The sequence below is a fragment of the Chiloscyllium plagiosum genome, unplaced genomic scaffold (genome assembly GCF_037043375.1).
Source record: "Chiloscyllium plagiosum isolate Xiang-an unplaced genomic scaffold, Cpla_swu_hap1 HiC_scaffold_37, whole genome shotgun sequence".
NCBI classification, from domain to species: domain Eukaryota; kingdom Metazoa; phylum Chordata; class Chondrichthyes; order Orectolobiformes; family Hemiscylliidae; genus Chiloscyllium; species Chiloscyllium plagiosum.
The window spans coordinates 50,765,092-50,778,373 of NW_028270175.1; the positions used below are offsets into that span (position 1 = coordinate 50,765,092).

Consider the following 13,282-nt stretch of genomic DNA (forward strand, 5'->3'; position numbering starts at 1 on the left):
GCATTAAACTAAATGACTGGATGGAACACAACCAAACAGAACAAGTGAAAGTATTTGGCTGGGAAAGGAGTAGGATGTGGGAAAATGTATTATTACTGACTGGCCTTGAAGAAAGAATTAAGCAAACTCAAGATTAGTGCATATTCATTCGAGATTTATTAACCATTTCAGAAAGCATTTTTATCCAAAACGTTGATGTAAAAGCTAACAGAAGTGAATATAATGGCTGGATGCCACATTGAGACAAGAACACATGCTCTGTGAGCTGGGAATTTTCTGTACATCAGTAACAGTCACAAGAAAGGCAATACAAAGGCTCATCAGAAAGGGTAGGCAAACATTCTGAGTAAGGAACAAATAAAAACAAAACAAACGGGCTTCAAACAACTGGGAAGCTACAAATTCTTCCAACCACAACCATCTCAAAGATATCAAAGTAAAAAGGAAAATCCATCAATAATTGTCTCAGTTACACGCTGATAAACTGAAGTCATCTCACTTTAGAGTCAGCAACAGGACAGATTGGAGATTGGGAATTCAGAGACCTTGATAAGCAGATCAGGAAAATCAAAGGGGTCCACAACTCATTCACTTAACCTGGAAAAGAGAGAGAAAGCAATGACGCAGATATTTATGATCAGGGACTTTCAGATTTAATGTTTATTCAATGGCACACTTAGAGATTTCACAAAACATATTGGGCTGCTTGGCGTGAGAAAGATGTGATTATTCTCACCTTCACCAGAGTGACGGCAGCGCTGTAGAAAATACTCAGGAAGAACAAGGTGATGAACGTGGAAGCAGTTGTCCAGATGTTGCTGTTATCATCCTCATCGTCTTCAATCCAAGTGCGATCTATTGAATCTATGAATATAAAGCCGAGAGAATGCATTTAGATTGTTTATTGATCCAGATCGATCTATCTGCATCCAAGTCATGTAATTGGAGACCATTACATCTTCATAAAGCAGTCAGGGATTTCTCAAGTGTGACTCTTATCTGTACCTATTAGTGCATTATTGACTCTCAGCAAGAAATTACAAATACCAACTGCACATGTTCTTTCTTCATTGTCCATATCAGAACGTTTTAAATTATTTTTCTTTTCATCTATTATTTAAGGATATTATTATTTGAGGTATGCTTATTACGAATGATGATTTTAATTATATCATTATATTTTAAATATAGGCTGTGACAGCACTTTAGTTGAAAATTGTGGCCATCACTAAATAAAAGTTCAAATGTGATTCTCATCTTTTGTATTGGTGACCAATTGCTTGGCAAATCATGAATATAAGTGACATCACAGTCAGGACATTGCTTCATATTTTTGTTTGTAAGATCTGTATATTTAGGAATAAGTTTTTGTACGTGTGTCCCTTAATTTATTTGATCTACTGCTTGGTGTGTTTGGTTTTCCTTTAATGTTTGTGTATGTGGTTATAAGAGTCTCTTACTTCACTCTAGCCCATGTTGGAGTCTGTGCATGAATAAAAATATTCCTGTTCCTTTACTGTTGGTGTGCTCATGTGTTTGTGCACCTAAATTTTGGTCTTTTCACATTGTGTAAGCATCATCATGCTAATATGCCACTTCTTTGCTGCCTATGCTTATCTTGTAATGTCTTTGTGAGTGTTCACTTTTCATTAGTGCTATCTAAAATGTGTGCTTATGTGTCTGTTTCAGATCACACCTACAATGGGTTATTTTCATGTTTATGCTTAATAAATGTTAGCATGCAATGTTATGTTTTGATGGATGTTTATATTTATATGATGATGTTTGCTTGTGTGGCAATCTTTCCCAAACCATCTCCTGATAAGCTTGTTTGTGCTATTGTTTGTGGATGCTTGCTGATCCTTGTGCCCATTATCCTTATTTAATAAACGCCCAACAATTTGTTCATCTATGCACTTGTGTGTCTGCAAGTGAGACTCTGAATTTGTGTGTGCGTGTGATATTGTATACATGCTGATCAATGTGATTTAAAAATAACTAATTAAGCTGCCTCTGTCATCGTATGTTTGTGATTCTGAAAATGGGAAAATAATGATATTAATGTTTACCTCTGTGCACTTACGTGCCTGTGTGAGTTGACATGTGGGAGGACATTTTTCGGAATTTGTATCTATCTGTGTGTTCATGTGTGTCTGTCTGTCCGCATTGTGCTGTATGAATGTATATGTATTCATGCCCATTTGTGTGTTACCGTGTGTCGATGTTTCTCATGGTTATGTGTGAGTATCCCTGTTCATTTGTGCAAATGATTTTCTTTCGGTGTATGTGAGTTTTTGTATGAGCTTAGGTGAGTGTTCAAGTACCACTTGCATGTGTGGCTCTGTGCGATTATGCGTGTGTGACATCTTATCTATATGCACATTTGAGTGTGCACATAAATATGTGTCTTTAGGTGAGAGCCCGCATATGTGTCATTACGTGTGTATTTGCGATCATCTCTCTGTGTCTGTTCTTATACCAGACTGCAATTTTCATTATTCTAATTTATTGTTCTAATTTTAATGCATTGCCCATAATTAGAGTTGACCTTGGTGTTGCAGGAAACATTTCCCATCTTCGTGGAGAGATAAGCGTTTTATGAGCAACTCTTCTGTTGCAGTGATAGAACTTCTGTCTCTGAGAGAAAAGGCGTGAGCTCAAATCCCCACTGCCCCAGAGATAACATTTCTGAATATGTTTATTATAAAATGTATTCTTGTGTTCTGTATGTGAAACAAAATGATATCAGGTATTCGAATACCAGAATTGATCCCATGTGTTCCAGAAAACTGAGACAAAACTATGGAATTCAAACTGGGACGATGCCAACACCAGTTTTGGATTATGGGAATCAATGTTAATCATTTGTTAACAGAGCCAAGCGTGTCTAACATGCTTCAAAGGTATTGTTTTGCATGGAAATGTTAAATCTTTGGACAGTAAGCAAGTAGCTGACTGTCCCTGTTAGCAACTGAGGACATTACAGAGGACATCTACCATGAAAACTCTGCACAGGGAGCAAGAGGACAGACCATTCATCGTTCCCTTCCCCTCTGCTCCACAACAACTTATCTGTTGATTCTCTTTGGTGTGAAAGTGAAGATACATTCTGTCAACTCATGCGCTGGTGCAAGATCCCTGGCAGTTCCCCAGAAACAAAGGTTACATTCAAACTGTTCTGCACTCTTTACGATTGGTATGTTCCAATCAAATTTACTTTTAAAGTGTCTTACATTTACATTTCCAATTGGTGCAATTTGGCAGTTTAAAACTGACATGAATTTTGTAAGAATGTCAAATGGGAGGAATCAAAAACACCAAGTTCAAAACTCGTGCCCTACCCTTGACATAAAATGGACATTGTCAGATTTTGTCACAGAGGGATTTAGGATGAATAAGGTACTTGGTGGAATCCTGCAATGAGTGAGCTTTACTCTGTCTCTGACCCAGGGTGTATCTGAGCAGAGAACATTAACTGCACAAGACACTCATCTTAGACCTGTTAATAATCCACGTTAACGACACAGTTGGAATGTAAGTCAGAGTGAGAAACAACTAATTCAGTATTTAACTCACAACTGGAGGAAAAGAAACACTTCATTACTTCTGTTGAATTATGAAATACAACTTTGAGATTTTTATTGACGTGAATTAACAGTGTCCATCAGTGCAAGTGAAATGTTTACAAAACTCGGTTTACCGTTGGATTTATCTACTGTTCTGTTGATGATCTTCAATGGAATCGCTTCATGTCCCACCACACAGGAGTAAGAAACACCGCTGGCCCACTCCTCCGCTGTAATGGATAACAGGCTGTAGATGAAGAAGGAGGTGTTGTCACTCTCCGCCATCACCTCGGTGTTCTTGTAGTTACTGGGATTCACCGGCTTGTCATTGTTTGTCCACTTGACGAATATCTCTCGGGGGGAGAAACCTCTCCCTAAACAGGTGAGGGAGAGAAACCTCTGAGCGGAGATTTCTTCTGTTGGTGGCAGGAGGACCGACACTGATGGCTCCAGCGGATTAATCACTGCAGAATATTTGAGACAAATATAAATCAACCAAAAAAATCCTGAACCAATATCACAATTTCACTAAATATTAAAATACGCCATGTTTAATTTGGGATTTATTTACTTTCGTTTGCTAAAGGAGCAGAATGGTACGCATACTGTTCATTAAAAAAAGGAAAGTTTAATGTGAAAGTTGCCTCCATGTTTCCAGCCCACAACGAGGACATTCTGGCCATTTGTCATTGCTGATGGTGACATCACAACCCAGGCTTCTTCCCACCTTATCTGACTTAATCAGAATACAATATCCTTTGGTCCATCTTTTTCTTAATCAGCTACTCAGCCATCCTGCCTTCAGATGCATCATTAATGCTCCCAACCGTGTTGGTTCATTACCAATCAAAGCCTGCCATTGATGTAACTGGATCTGGATTACACATGGGATCCTTTGTGCTTTAATCTCACCGCTCACCTTTCTCCTTGTGGATGGAGTCTCTCAGCGGAGTCGGTAGTTTCTGATGGTACACCACACATTCAAAAGTAACGCCACTCAGCCAGGCTTCAGCAGAAATGTCTAATTTGCTGATCACGCTGTCGGGATTCTGTCCAGGCTGGTCAGCAATCTCTGATTTCAGAGGCTTCTTTTCTTGTTTCCAGGTCACATTGACTCCAGAAGGAAGATGGACACAACGCAGGTTAACGTCACCGTCGCCTCCAGTAAGACTTGTTCTACTGGCGGTGGTAGGATTTTAACGGTGTCAGGGTGGCACTCGGTATCTTCGATGAAACAAAAATCAAAGTCAATGAAAAATGCCCCTTTCTGATACAAACAGCCAATCTTCAGATTACTCCTTCACAGGGTGAAGACACCACTTCCAAAATGGCAACTCCAACTATTGTTGAAACGATGCTTACTATTGTTGATGTATTTTGATCTGTGAAACATTTGTGATTACCTATAACATACCCTGTGTAATTATTCCTAAAGAACACTGGCTTTGTAACAAGTGAAACCTGTGAAAAAAGTAAAATAATCGAAGATACCATCATGTAACCCATGGAATGACCTTTCTTTCAGAGTTTGTCTCTCACTTAAGACCATCTATTGACACTTGTGACAAGAGTAATCTGAATATAATGAGTTCATTTCCATGTTCATTACCTTTAGGTGTAAGTGCTGCTGGTCACACTGACTGCCAAATCACATCCCAAAGTTTGGACAGATTATAATAAATAATAATTATTCTCTTTGCAGAGTTCTAAAGTGTTACAGGAGCAGTGAACAGCCATGGAAATTCTGTTCATTATATTTAACATGATTAAAAATACTTTGCGATATTGGTGTGATGTCATTCTCTAATTTATGTCATTGTTCCTCGTGCGCTGTGTTTGGAATAGATCTGAAAACAAGACATTGAGTACAGCATTGGATATCGAGAAGGACACCCATCTCCTTAAGTCTTTCCCTCCATTCAGTTAGTTCATAACTGGTCTGTACTTTCACTTTATTTACCAAGCTGCATTTTTTAATTTCTTCATAGAGCAGGAGAGAAAAAAACAAACAAAAGCGTCTTAAATTAATCTACAAACGCGATGGAAATGTCACTAATTTTATTGACATCCACTACTCACTGTGTAAACATCGCCACCCCAAACAGGCTAAATCAGCCTGTCTCGAGTTCCTAGTTCATTCATCCCTATTGTAGCATTCCCACCAGAATTTATTCTCCTGCCTCATCCACTAATTACTGAGAGCATCTTAAAGAAGCTCAGTGAGATCACATTTATCCCAGTTCATCAAATGTGATAGCCACTTGGTCTGTGGTCTGATCCCATAAATGAAGTTAAAGAGCTCAGTACCAGGTAAAAATCGATGTCGTACAATGTCCAACCAACAGGTCATTCCTGAGCAGGGAATGAAGCATTGAACGCATTTTGATTTATTTTCAAGTAAGGGTCACTGCATATGTTAACCACGTCAATTTTATAGAGGATCAGAATAAGGCTGTTCGGCCAATCCAGAGTTTAGATCAGAATGATGCTGGAAAAGCACAGCAGGTCAGGCAGCATCCGACGAGCAGGAAAATCGACATTTCAGGCTAAAGCCATTCTCCTGCCTTCTCCCCGTTCTAAACAAGAGCCGATCTATCTCTGGCTTGAGTACACACAATGGTCTGGCCCCCACAGCCCTCTGCAGCAACATGTTCCACAGACTCATCACCCTCTGGCTGAAGAAACCCTCCCCATCTCAGTTCTAAACGGTGCCCCTTTGACCCTGAGACTGTGCCCTTGGGTCCTAGTGTCGCCTACCAGTCAAAGCATCTATTCCACATTCACTCGACCTCAGTCTCTCAGGATTTTCTATGTATCAATCAGATATCTCTCCAATATCCCCCTCCACCCCAAACTTATCCTTGAAGCAGCCACCAGGCAAGCATTCAGCACTCTGAATGCCTCTCCCAGCATGGTCAGGCAACGAACTATTTAACAAAGCTCACTGTCTATATATCTATCTTCAACAGAGAGGAAACATGCTTTTCTGACTTGCCTAAAGGTTGAATTATGAGCAATGCTAATGTAACACTCAAACTGAAATGAGATACGTGGCATGTTGGGAAACGAGAAGCTGTTTACTACGCCTGATAAATTAGTGTGTTTGATTCACATCCGAGTTCAGAGTGATTTGTAGTTCTCGCAGTCTGTGTCTCTTACCCTGGAGTGCGGTGATGTTTTTACTTTGAGTGTTCTCTCCATGAGTGACCTGGCAGGTATAGACTAAGCTGTTGAACCATTCACCATAAGAGACCATCAGCCGACTCGTTACCTCACACACGGGAGACGTGAATAAGCCAGAATCCAAGGGTCGGCCATTTTTCAACCAACTCACGGAGATTGACTTCGGATGGAAGTCGATGATTGAACAGACGACGGTTGCAAATTTGCTGCTTGCGATTTCTTCACTGGAGCTCGCAGTTAGGAGAAGAGTTGGTTGGAGAATATCTGGACCTTTAGGAAACACATCGCATACAGTATCCAACGAATTTCACAACAAATACAATCAGTTCTCATATATCAAGGTTTCTTGTGGTTAATGGATACAGGAATCATAATTGTGCAGAGTGCTGGAGAAGCTGGGATCCACACAGAAAGATCAGCAGGACAATGTGAAAGGCTAAACTTATAGGACACAGCAAGGGAGTCAAGGAGGCATAGAAACTATAGGCCGGGAACATCAGAAGGGAGATAGCAACACTGGATGGTATTCGTTTTAATGACAGAGTCTGATGAACAAGGCAGACGAATTACTGGCATAAATGAAGAAATGATGCCGTTGCTATCATGGAGACATATTGAGAGCCGGGCGGGAGTGGCTATTCAATATTCCAGGATTTAGTGCCTTCAGGCGAGACAGGGAAAGATGGAAAAGGATGGGGGCGGGGGTGTGCGGTACAGAATGTTGCTTCTGTCGCAATTCTGACAAGAGTAGTTTAGGCTGTAAAGAGAAATGAAATCATGGATACCTCCTTGAACAAAGGCAAATGGACAGTACTTCAAAACCAAAATACAGCAAACATAACTACTGGGAGAGCACGATAGACCTTACTATAGGTCCAAAAGACCAAGTGCAAATACATGGGCAAATTTCAGAGACATGTAAATTAAATAGAGGAATGAGAAAAGAGGTTTTTAACTTCCTCCGCATAGGCTTGGATATGCATTTTGTCAAAAATTTAGAGGGAGCACAATTCTGAAAATGCCCCCAGGAGAATATTTGAACAAAGTATGTGTTTAATACAGAGAATTTTAATCCAGACCTTGCAAGAGAGGGGTGAACCTGAACTAAACTTTAGGGAATGAAGTCGACACAGTAGGTAAAACATCAATGGTGGAGCACTTTGCAGACAGTGATCGTAAATCAGTTGGATTTCAGATTGTACTGCAAAGGAATAGAAATTGCCTCAAAGTTCTGTAAAGGGGGAGGACAATTTTAGTAAGATCAGGTAATGACTTAACCAGAGTGGACTGGAAGCTGACACTTATTGGTAAATATGAGTCAGAGCAGTGTGACACATTTAAGAAAGAGATAGTAAAATCACAGGGAGGACATTTCCCAGGAAGCCACTGCGTGGGACCAAGAATGCAGCGGGCTCTGGACACCAAAGGGCATGGAGGGGGAGATAAAGAGAAACAAGGGAGGCTTCCGGTCTATACCGAAATCTAAAACAATAGAAACTAATATGGAGTACAGAACCTGCAAGAGGGAGTTTGAAAGACAAAGGAATTAGAAGAGCAAAAGGGACCATGAGAAAATAATAGCAGTCAAAATAAAGGAAAATATTTTTTAAAGTTACAGACTCATTCATAATAAACAAAGTATTCGGGAAACAGTAATGCCCATTAAGTGTTATTATTGGAATGGAGTCGGAGGATTAGTTGTGGTCAAAACGAATGTGTTGTGTCAGTGTTCACTAGTAAGAGGGACAATGTGGGGACAGAAATCATGGAGGGGTGTTGTGATGTACTTTCAGAAATTAGGACACATGGCGTGATGTTCTGTGTTGTCTTGCTGAATGAAAAGTGGTTATATTTCCAGGGCAGGTGAAAAGTATACCAAGCGGTTGAGCGATGCAAAGGATGAAATAGTTGGGTCGCTTACAATAATTTAGAATTTCTGTCTGGCCACAGCAGTTGTGCCAAGTGAGTGAAGATCAGCCAACGTTGCACTGTTATGCAGGACGAAGGAAGGGATAAATAATGAAAACACAGATCTGACAAGCTAGTCTCAGTGGTAAGGAAACTATTGAGAACATAGAACATAGAAGAATTCAGAGCAGGACAGGCCCTTCGGCCCTCGATGTTGCGCCGAGCCAAGCCCACCTAACCTACACTAGCCCACTATCCTCCATATGCCTATCCAATGCCCGCTTAAATGCCCATAATGTGGGAGAGTCCACCACTGCTACTGGCAGGGCATTCCATGAACTCACGACTCGCTGAGTAAAGAACCTACCCCTAACATCTGTCCTATACCTACCCCCCCTTAATTTAAAGCTATGCCCCCTTCTAATAGCTGACTCCGTACGTGGAAAAAGATTCTCACTGTCGACCCTATCTAAACCCCTAATCATCTTGTACACCTCTATCAAGTCACCCCTAAACCTTATTTTCTCCAATGAAAACAACCCCAAGTGCCTCAGCCTTTCCTCATACGATCTTTCTACCATACCAGGCAACATCCTGGTAAACCTCCTCTGCACCTGTTCCAGTGCCTCCTCATCCTTCCTATAATATGGCGACCGAAACTGCACACAATACTCCAGATGCGGCCGCACCAGAGTCTTATACAACTGCAACATGACCTCAGTACTCCGGAACTCAATTCCTCTACCAATAAAAGCCAGTACGCCATATGCCTTCTTCACCGCACAATGTACCTGGGTGGCAACTTTCAAAGATCTGTGTACATGCACACCAAGATCCCTCTGCTCATCCACGCTATCCGACCATTAGCCCAGTACCCAATCTTTTTATTACTCTTACCAAAGTGAATCACCTCACACTTAGCCACATTGAACTCCGTTTGCCACCTTTCTGCCCAGTTCTGCAGCTTATCTATATCCCGCTGTAACCTGCCATATCCTTCCTCACTGTCTACAACTCCTCCCACTTTCGTATCATCCGCAAACTTGCTCACCCAACCTTCTAACCCCTCCTCCAGGTCATTTATAAAAATGACAAACAGCAATGGTTCCAAAACAGATCCTTGCAGAACACCACTAGTGACGGCACTCCAAGATGAACCTTTTCCATCAACTACTACCCTCTGTCTTCTTGTGAGGCACGACCTGCCCTTCACAAAACCATGCTGACTATCCTTGATCACATTATTCCTATCCAGATGTTCATAAATCCTATCCCTTACAATTCTCACTAAGATTTTGCCCACAACAGAAGTGAGACTCACCGGCCTATAGTTACTAGGGTTATCCCTACTCCCCTTCTTGAACAAGGGAACCACATTTGCTAGCCTCCAATCTTCTGGCACTAGTCCTGTAGACAACGAGGACATACAGATCAAGGCCAATGGCTCTGCAATCTCCTCCCTTGCTTCCCAGAGAATCCTAGGATAAATGCCATCAGGCACAGGGGACTTATCTATTTTCACCCTTTCCAGAATTTCCAACACCTCTTCTCTACATACCTCAAAGCCATCCATTCTACTTAATTGTGACTCAGTACTCACATTGACAACAATGTCCTGTTCCTGATTGAATACTGACGAAAAGTATTCATTCAGTGTCTCCCCAATCTCTTCAGCCTCCACACGCAACTTTCCACTACTATCCTTGACTGGACCTATTCCTATCCTAGTTATTCTTTTATTCCTAACATACCTATAGAAAGCCTGAGGGTTTTCCCTAATCCTACCAACTAAGGAACTTTCATGTCCCCTACTTGCTGCTCTTAGCTCTCTCTTCAGGTCCTTCCTGGCTACCTTATAACTCTCAATCGCCCCAATTGAACCTTCACGCCTCATCTTTACATAGGCCGCCCTCTTCCATTTAACAAGGGATTCCAATTCCTTATTAAACCACGGCTCCCTCACACGACCCTTTCCTCCCTGCCTGACGGGTACATACTTATCAAGGACACTCAATAGTTGCTCCTTGAACAAGCTCCACATATCAATTACGCCCTTGCCTTGAACCTTACTTTTCCAAGCCACACATCCTAAGTCATGCCTCACCGCATTATAACTTCCGTCCCCCCAGCTATAACTCTTGCCCTGTATTGCACACTTATCCCTCTCCATCACTAGAGTAAAAGTCACCGAATTGTGGTCACTGTCCGCAAAGTGCTCACCTACCTCTAATTCTAACACCTGGCCTGGTTCATTACCCAGAACCAAATCAAGTATGGCCTCACCTCTTGTTGGTCTATCTACATATTGTGTCAGGAAACCCTCCTGCACACATTGGACAAACACTGACCAATCTAACGAACTTGAGCTATAGCTTTCCCAATCAATATCAGTAAAGTTAAAGTCCCCCATAACAACCACCCTATTACTTTCACTCTTCTCTTGAATCATCCTCGCAATCCTTTCTTCTACATTTCTAGGACTATTAGGAGGTCTGTAAAAAACTCCTAACAGGGTGGGCTCACCTTTCCTATTCCTAACCTTAGCCCAAACTACCTCAGATGGCGAGTCTTCATCCATCGTCCTTTCCACAGCTGTAATACTGAAGTGAAATTAGTCTTCATTTGGAAGATAAATCAACAATGTTCAGCACGGTTTTATTGAGAGCAAGTCATGTGTAACAATTTAATAGTAGTTTTCATAGAGATAACTCGATGTCCAGATGATAGCAATAATCAGAGCCAATGCGATCCGAGTTAATTTGACAGATTGGATCTAGAACTGGCTGAGTGATGGGAGCAGGGGATAATAGTCATCGGGTGTCTGCGTGACTGGAAATCTATGTCCCCTGGTGTTCTGTAGGGATTAGTGTTGATTTCCGTGCTATTTCTCTTACATACCAATGTTTGAGACTCAAATTTAGGAGGATTAACCAGTGAATTCACAGATGAAATGAAAACTGTCATGTTGGTAAGTCATGCACATAATGGCTTTAGATTGCAGGAGGATATAAAAGGGTTGGTTGTATGTGAAGAGAAAAGTTGCAAATGGAAATTATTCTGAATAAATGTAAGGTGACGTAATTCGGCAGAAGAATCTGTGAGTTATGACGTTTTGAATGGTGGAACCCTGGAAAGGCCTGAGGATCTTTGGTGCATATACCCACCGATCCCCTATAGTACTGTGTCGTCTGGATAAAGAGGCTAAGAAAGTGGGAGGATATTTGCTTTTATTAGCCTAGACATTGACAATGAAGAGTGGTGAGATGATACTGGAACTTAATAAAACACTGGTTAGGCCATACTGAAGCGTTGTGTGCGTGTTATCGAAGGAATGTGATTGCACTGAAGGCAGTATTGATGAGATTTGCCAGGATCTTGCCTGGGTTGGAGGGTTTTAATTATGAAACTAGATTAGATAGACAGGGGTTTTCCTTAGAGCAGAGGAGAATTAGGGAGAAGATTATCATGATGTCTAGAATTATTTTAGGCATAGACAGGGTAAACTGGATGAAACCTTTCCCCTTGATGAAGAGATCAATGCCTCAGGGGCACAGGGTGAAGGTAAGCCCAGGAGATTCCAAGTGGATCTCAGGGGAAAACAAAATCAAACCGAGGGTGGTGTTAGCCTGGAGCTCAGCACCTATAAGTCATGTAGAGACTGAGCCCCTCATAATAACTATGAAGTATCCTTGCAAGAGCAAGTCACACAAGGCAATAGATCATGTGCTGGCACATGAGAAAGGAATAGTTCGGTGGCTGTTATTGATAGGCGTGAATTGGGTGGATCAAAGGGCCTTTTTCCTGTGCTGGAAAAGGATATTCTGTGAAAACGTTTATAAATAATGCCTTATTAATGTTAATCACAGCTGATCTGTTTATCAAAGTTCCCACAACACTTACCTGGACATGGCATTACTTTACTCTTGTGTGACCCTCTGTGTTGAACCTCACAGTAGATTTTGCTGGGGCAACCTACCGCTGACCCGGGCAGGGTTAACTGGCTGCTCAGGGTGTAGGTTCCCCTCTTGTTTCTCATTGAGGGGTAAGTCCTCAATCCAGTCGTGATTAGCTCCCCACCTTTCTTCCAGGTTACATTGGTGATGTCAGGGGAATTGTACATCGCCAAACAACCAAAGATCACAGAACCGGTGTTGTGCTCCTGACAGGAGGAGACCAGGCCATAAAGCGTGGGGGGAGACGGTGTCTCTTCAATAGAATGACCAATTGAGCATGTTAGTTTCTGTTAATTTGACCTTATCTGTTATTCAAATGTATCCTCAGCTGTAAACGTTTGCCAGTATGCTCCCGCTGAAGTCTACAGCATAACTGGGGTTTATTTTGGTTTCCTACCAGTTGCTGCTCATGATCATTGGTTCCCTCTTTAGAAACATGCCTTCGACCTTGACCATTGTCATACAATTTAGGAAGAAGAACATCCTGTTCCCACCCCAGTAACTGTTTGAAGATCTCACCAACTGACACTTTCACTGGATTGCTGTGAAGAGAGGAGACGTTTCACAAAATACAAACCAAGGAAATGCAGATTCATCGAAATTCTACAGTGTGTGCAAACAGGCCATTTGTCCCAACAAGTCCACACCCACCCTCTGAAAAGTAACGCATGC

The 13,282-nt window shown here is 41.6% G+C and overlaps 1 pseudogene across 1 annotated transcript; it reads right to left on the reverse strand.

The window, feature by feature from the left end:
- Positions 1-3,630: 3,630 nt before the first annotated feature.
- Positions 3,631-13,066, reverse strand: LOC148139814 (Ig heavy chain C region pseudogene; annotated as a pseudogene). The gene is made up of 3 exons (XR_015753406.1): positions 13,008-13,066; positions 4,486-4,745; positions 3,631-4,030 (listed from the first exon to the last, which is right to left on the reverse strand). The product of XR_015753406.1 is annotated as an Ig heavy chain C region pseudogene (transcript).
- Between the last annotated feature and the right edge of the window lie 216 nt (positions 13,067-13,282).